This window comes from Neopsephotus bourkii, unplaced genomic scaffold (assembly GCF_033783945.1).
Source record: "Neopsephotus bourkii isolate Nb327-2 ecotype Australia unplaced genomic scaffold, CSIRO-AGI_Nbou_v1 NB_234, whole genome shotgun sequence".
In the NCBI taxonomy this organism is placed as follows: domain Eukaryota; kingdom Metazoa; phylum Chordata; class Aves; order Psittaciformes; family Psittacidae; genus Neopsephotus; species Neopsephotus bourkii.
The window spans coordinates 15,679,284-15,684,881 of NW_026900744.1; the positions used below are offsets into that span (position 1 = coordinate 15,679,284).

The 5,598-nt window shown below is 44.0% G+C and overlaps 1 long non-coding RNA gene across 1 annotated transcript; it reads left to right on the forward strand.

The window, feature by feature from the left end:
• The first annotated feature begins 396 nt into the window (after positions 1–396).
• Positions 397–3,638, forward strand: LOC133207663 (uncharacterized). Its single transcript, XR_009724115.1, has 3 exons — positions 397–570; positions 3,296–3,368; positions 3,471–3,638. It is a non-coding gene; the product is annotated as an uncharacterized LOC133207663 (long non-coding RNA).
• The last annotated feature ends 1,960 nt before the right edge of the window (positions 3,639–5,598 follow it).

Here is a 5,598-nt window from a genome sequence, read left to right on the forward strand (position 1 = left end):
TTTGCCAAAATTTCATACAGGTTTGTGCTTTCTCACCCAAGATATATCTATATATGTTTTACTTTTTTGAAAAGGAAAGAAAGAAAGGGGAGATAAAATAACCTTTATCTGTATGGCTCCACAGGAAGCAAAACTTTCTCCAAGAAACAAAGAGCAAAGGGCCGCCTTTCCAAAGTCCAAACTTTCAGACACTTAGTCATCCCTTCACTTGCTTGCTCACACACAAAGTCTAGACATACACTGTCTCAGACTCTGATAGGGACTCTCACATCCCTGGAGGTTGGTCCAGGGTCTTTTGGCTTTGATTTTGAGTAGTTCTGAGGGGAAGCAGCACAGCAGAGCTGAACATGCACAGTGCACACGCACAGAGTGAACATGCACAGTGAAAAAAGGCACCAGTGGCTCTGCGGGGACAGAGAGGGACACTAGGACATGGTGGCCTGCTGACCCCACAGATTTTTGTATTGCAGATCCTTCCAGCATTTCCCATGTCACAACATGGTGCCTCTCAGCACATCAGGTAGACACGCAAGAGCAGGAGCCCGAAGACCCTTCAGGGAGCCAGCACAGGTAGGGTATGAGCACACATGGGGATGAGGTGCGTTGTGTGTGGGGCCCCAGGCAGCCACACGGTGTCTCAGAAGGAGAGGAGCAGAGCAACCTGAGCCGTTCCAAAGGAAGCATAGCATCACGGGGCCTTGGAGGAGCCATCAGACCAACAGAGAAATGCCCAGAACTCTGCCTCTGCTGTCTACTGGAGTCTGTAAAATCAATCTTGTCAGAGATAACTAATCCTGAGGCCTTTCCAACACCTCTCCTAAAAAGCATATTTCATCCCTCTGCCTTCTCCTGCTTTCCAAGTGCATGAGATTGCAATGAGTATTACTGAAAATATTCCCCATGGGAGCCGACACTGGGCTCCCTTAAAACCCGAACACCATCACCCCTCCTTCCCCAAGTCACAAGCAAGCGCTATGCTCTATTATCTCTACACCCACTAAATCTTTCTGAAATAAAGAATAAACATTTCCACCACACATAGTGTAAGTGTATGTGCCAAGCTGCATCGCTTCCTCTCCTCTGTGGTTGTTATAAAGTGGTTTTGTTTCAACGGTGAAACAGATGGACAGATTCCAAGTCTGGCGTCCCCACTCTCTTCAAGTAAGTCTAATGCTATCTTTGGTTTATCACAGATTCCTGAAGAAAATGTTTACGGGAGCCTCTTGTTTAAAATCTTGGCTCCAAGCAGCATGATTCCTATTATTTATTAAATGAAAATCAAGCTGTTATTAACGCACCATTACTGTGGCAAAGTGGAGCCCTGGAAAATGAAGACCAAACACACTCCATTTCTCGGAGCATGAGGGAAGATTCTCCCCGTAACTGTCTCTCAACACTCACACCACAATGGGATGAAAAGCAGTTTCCTGGCCTGAGACTCCTTCAACATTTTCTTTTTTGTGAGGAGAGCCATGGACTCTTGCTTCGCTGTCCAAAACGTGACATCCCAGAGTCAGACAGCATATAGATTGTACATAACACTGTTTGAGGGCCTTTACCTAAACATCTTTGTAGCAATTCCCTTCTCCGTTCACCATGACTGAATTAGTTTTCCTTCCTTTTCTGCAATTTTCCTCTAATGTATTCCATCAGAAAACCAAAGCTATTCCTATTTCCCAGCCAGCCACAGCCCCCATAATACTATGAGCTCCATACAGATGGTCCCTCTTTGACTGAAGCACAGTACAGTTTAACATTCCTAACCAGTTCTCAGAGGAGATTCTTACGTTTTCCTAGAAATGTTGTGTTGCTGTTTTGAACTGATTGTTTATTTGTCAATTTAGTCATTAACCTTCTTTCTTACTCCTTTGGCTTTTGGTGAGGCTGAAAATGTCAAAGGGAAGGGAAGTGGGCTCAGAATGATTTCCCCTGGTGAAGGATCCCAGTCCCCAGAAGTGAAGGGAGTTTTCTCATCAATTTTAGCAGAGACACAGCTTCACTCACAGTGCCAGGTTAAATCAGCGTTCACGTTTTTTGCAGGGTTTGCATGTTAGACTTAGCAAAGTACATGGGTCTTCAGGAGTGATCTCAATCTGTAGATCTCAAAGCCCTTTCAAAATGAGCTAAATACCCAATGACTGCAGTTCAGGTGGGAGTTGCGGAAAACTGGCCAGACAGTGGGAAAGCCAGAAATGGATTCTGACTCACCCCACTCCCAGACTCACTTTCAATCCCCTACATCACAGTGACTTTACATGGTCATGGTCTATTCTATTAAGAAATGCACATGTTAGTCAATGCATTGCTTATTAATATTTCCTGATCATTAAAGTATTACAAACAACCTGAACACAGGTAAAATACTACCACCAAAGGAAAGGGGATCAACTTCTCTTCACACAAAAATTTGTTGCATCTAAACTTGTTTGTTGCTTATTCAAATGCAAGTAACAAAATTCTTACCATCAGAAGTTTACCAAAAAGGAAAACTGCTTTTCCCGATAGCTGACATAAACATGTAAGTGCTACCAAACATACTTACATATTTGAAATAGATGGCATAATTACAATGAGTTATAGTCAATATTCAGTCTTTCCCTGGTTTAAATGTTACCTTCTGATATAGCACAACACATCCCTTAATTGTGATCACATGCTCTTTCTTAGAAACTGCTGCATTTTTTTTGTTCCACAAAAACATCTATAATTGAAAAGAAAATGGCAGTGTTTACAACAAATTCTTTGCCCTCCTTGAAATAAAAATGTGACTCCCCTTACAGAATGTCCTGCTTCTGCATCAGAGCAAGCCACCTGCAAAACCATTTTGGACATTTTTCCAGACCCCAAATTTGAATTTCCGCAAGGAAATGCAGGTTTTGAAGACTGAAAAAAATCCACAAGAATTTTGAAAACAAGTCAGGTAAAAGCTATAAGAGCAAATACCAACAAAAGCAGTCATAGAGTCCTCCAATAAAAGCAGGTCTACTCCAGGCTCAACAAAAAAGGTGTTTTTTCCTCTTTCAGCCAATACTGATGTTCCTCAAAGGATACAAAATAGCTGTTAAATTCATTTTTATCTAGCATGTCTCACATTCTGTTCAGCGCTTTAAAAAACCAGAAAGCCACATTAAAGGGACAAACACGTGATCATATTCCACATATTCTCCATGAGATCTCCCAAGTCAGGCCTCCCAATGAGACCTCCTCTTCACTACCACCACTATGGGCTCTCTTTGTAATAATCCCATTTTCAGATCATTTACCCAGAAGGTGTATCCCTATTCTTCTTTTACAGGTGGGGAAATGGAGGAAGAAGAAGGGCCTTACCTCTGTGGACTAGTAGGAAGAGCCAAGGTTATCACTCAAAGGTGATCATGTTATATCTACCTTGATCACAGTGTCTGTGAAAGAAATCCTTGCTTCCCCATGTGAACTATAGCAGCTAGAGTGACTTTGTGTCTCAGTTGCAGACTTGTGGTTTTGGAATGTTTTCCACCACATCATCTACCTTCAGGTGGTCTTTATGGAGTTCATCTGCAGCTCTCTTGAGATTTCCACAGATTTACGAGGCTGAGAAAGTCTGCAAAGGAAAAGGATCAGCTGCAGGATTCTGATTTCACCTTAATTAAAAAGAGGGTTTTAAGACAACTTTTATCAGACCCAAATCAAGTGATAGAGTAAACATCCTCTGTCCCTTGCAGCAGTAAAGTTGATGTCCCCGCATGCCGAGGTCTGCCAAGAAGACTGAGATAGAGCCCTACCATCCCATGCACCTCTCAAGCTGGCCATCTCCACAAAGCAGTGAGCAAAGAAGTCACAGTGAGACTTAGGTCTATGGTGATAAGCAAGCCAACAGCTCCAGTTTGCTGACTCACTTTTTAATAAAATCCCACATCCCCCCACCCCTCTTGGCTTGCTCACAGATTCCTTCAGTCTCTCTCGCAGGGGTTTTGACCCAGTGTTCCTTCAGGCTTTCCTATTATCAGCTGTCCCATCCTTTCTATACAGCTGCTGAAGTTGGACCTTAGCCTTTTGTTTCATTTTCATTTGGCTTCCTCCCCAACTTCCCATATTTGAGCACTTTGCTTATTATCAGTCTGGTCCCTCCTGCACTTTGCTCAGCTTCATTCTACTAATTGGTTCGACTGTGGGCCCAGCATTCCCTAAAGGAGAGTCACTTCCCCTTGCACACAGTCACTGCCACACATTCAACATCCTTTCCAGGCTCCCAGAGCAGGAGAGACACTTCATCTCCAGAAGGTGCTGATGTCCTTGACTGAAAGGTTCTAAGACAGTGATCGATATTATCACTGATATATATAATTGTCTCCCATATTGTTTTTTCACAGCCCAGGAAACACGTATCCTGGCAGGTCCTGAAGGTTGTAGGACAGAGAGGCTTCACAACCAGACATCCGTTTTCACTATTATTCTTATCAACGCTTTTCCCAGTAATACCCCTACCTAATACCACCACCTTGGGAAGGCCAAATTTCAAATAGCCAGCAACCTAAAACTAGGGTGTTCACTTTAATTCCTACGAATTGAAAATACCTGGATTCTCACAGTGTCAGACAAACCAATTGCCCCACCCTTGCTGATGACCTTGTCTTTCCAGAATGCAAGTCACCACCACTTCCCTGTGGCTCCCAGGTCATAAAGAGGTACCAAAACCACTCCCCTCTCACTTGTAAGGAGGCAGTGCTGCAGAGAGAATAACCACATATCACAGCAGCAGCTCTCCTGCCCCTAGACCCAACTCAAGTTCACCAAGGACTTTATTTTCCCTGGTTGACTGAGCAGAAAACCTGCAAAGCTTAATTTCTTACCATGCTTTCCCAGGAGGAAAAAAATCTCACCTAGATATGCTGTCAACTTGCATCTCTTATCTCACCCCAAAAAGACTTAGGCAGGTTAAGCCTGGAAGAAAGAGAAAATATCAAAGGCTGCTTGTTTGATAAGGGCACATCTATACTCCAGCAGCACCTGGTTACTGTGGGACACATGGAGCTGGAAGCTGGGCTGGAGTGCAGGTTGCTCTGCCTAGGCACTGTTCTCTCAAGGAAAAGCCAGAAAGGACAGGTTGGTACTAGCTCTGAACGAAATGCAAAGCCTACTGAGCAAAAACTATTCTCATCTTGCAGTGAGCTCAAAGCCAAATAGCACTCACATTCAGTGGGTGTCTCACTGACCCCATCAGCTCAGCATCCACTAGGGAGGAAAGACACAGCCCTGAGAATGGAAAGTAAAGTTCGCTGGGATTGTGGCTTTGGAAGGCGGTCCTGTTGAGCCAAAGGAGGTGAAGGTCTGAGACACTGCTATGGAATGAGCCTGCAGCCTCCCACACCGGTCTGTTTATCAGCAGTTTTAACTTTGCCAGCTTCCATTTGATGAGTGCAGAAGTCAAGGTGTCCAAGGGATGGGATCTTTGGGAAAGCACCAGAAGATATTTGCCAGAGGGCTGGAAAAAGCATGAGGGCGTCATGGTCACAGCAATGGGAAAGACTAAAGGACACACGAAACTCAGAAAGCTGCCCACAACTCTAATATGTTGCTTTTCCTCAGTTTCATACTGGGGAAGTTCCTCAAAGGATGTAA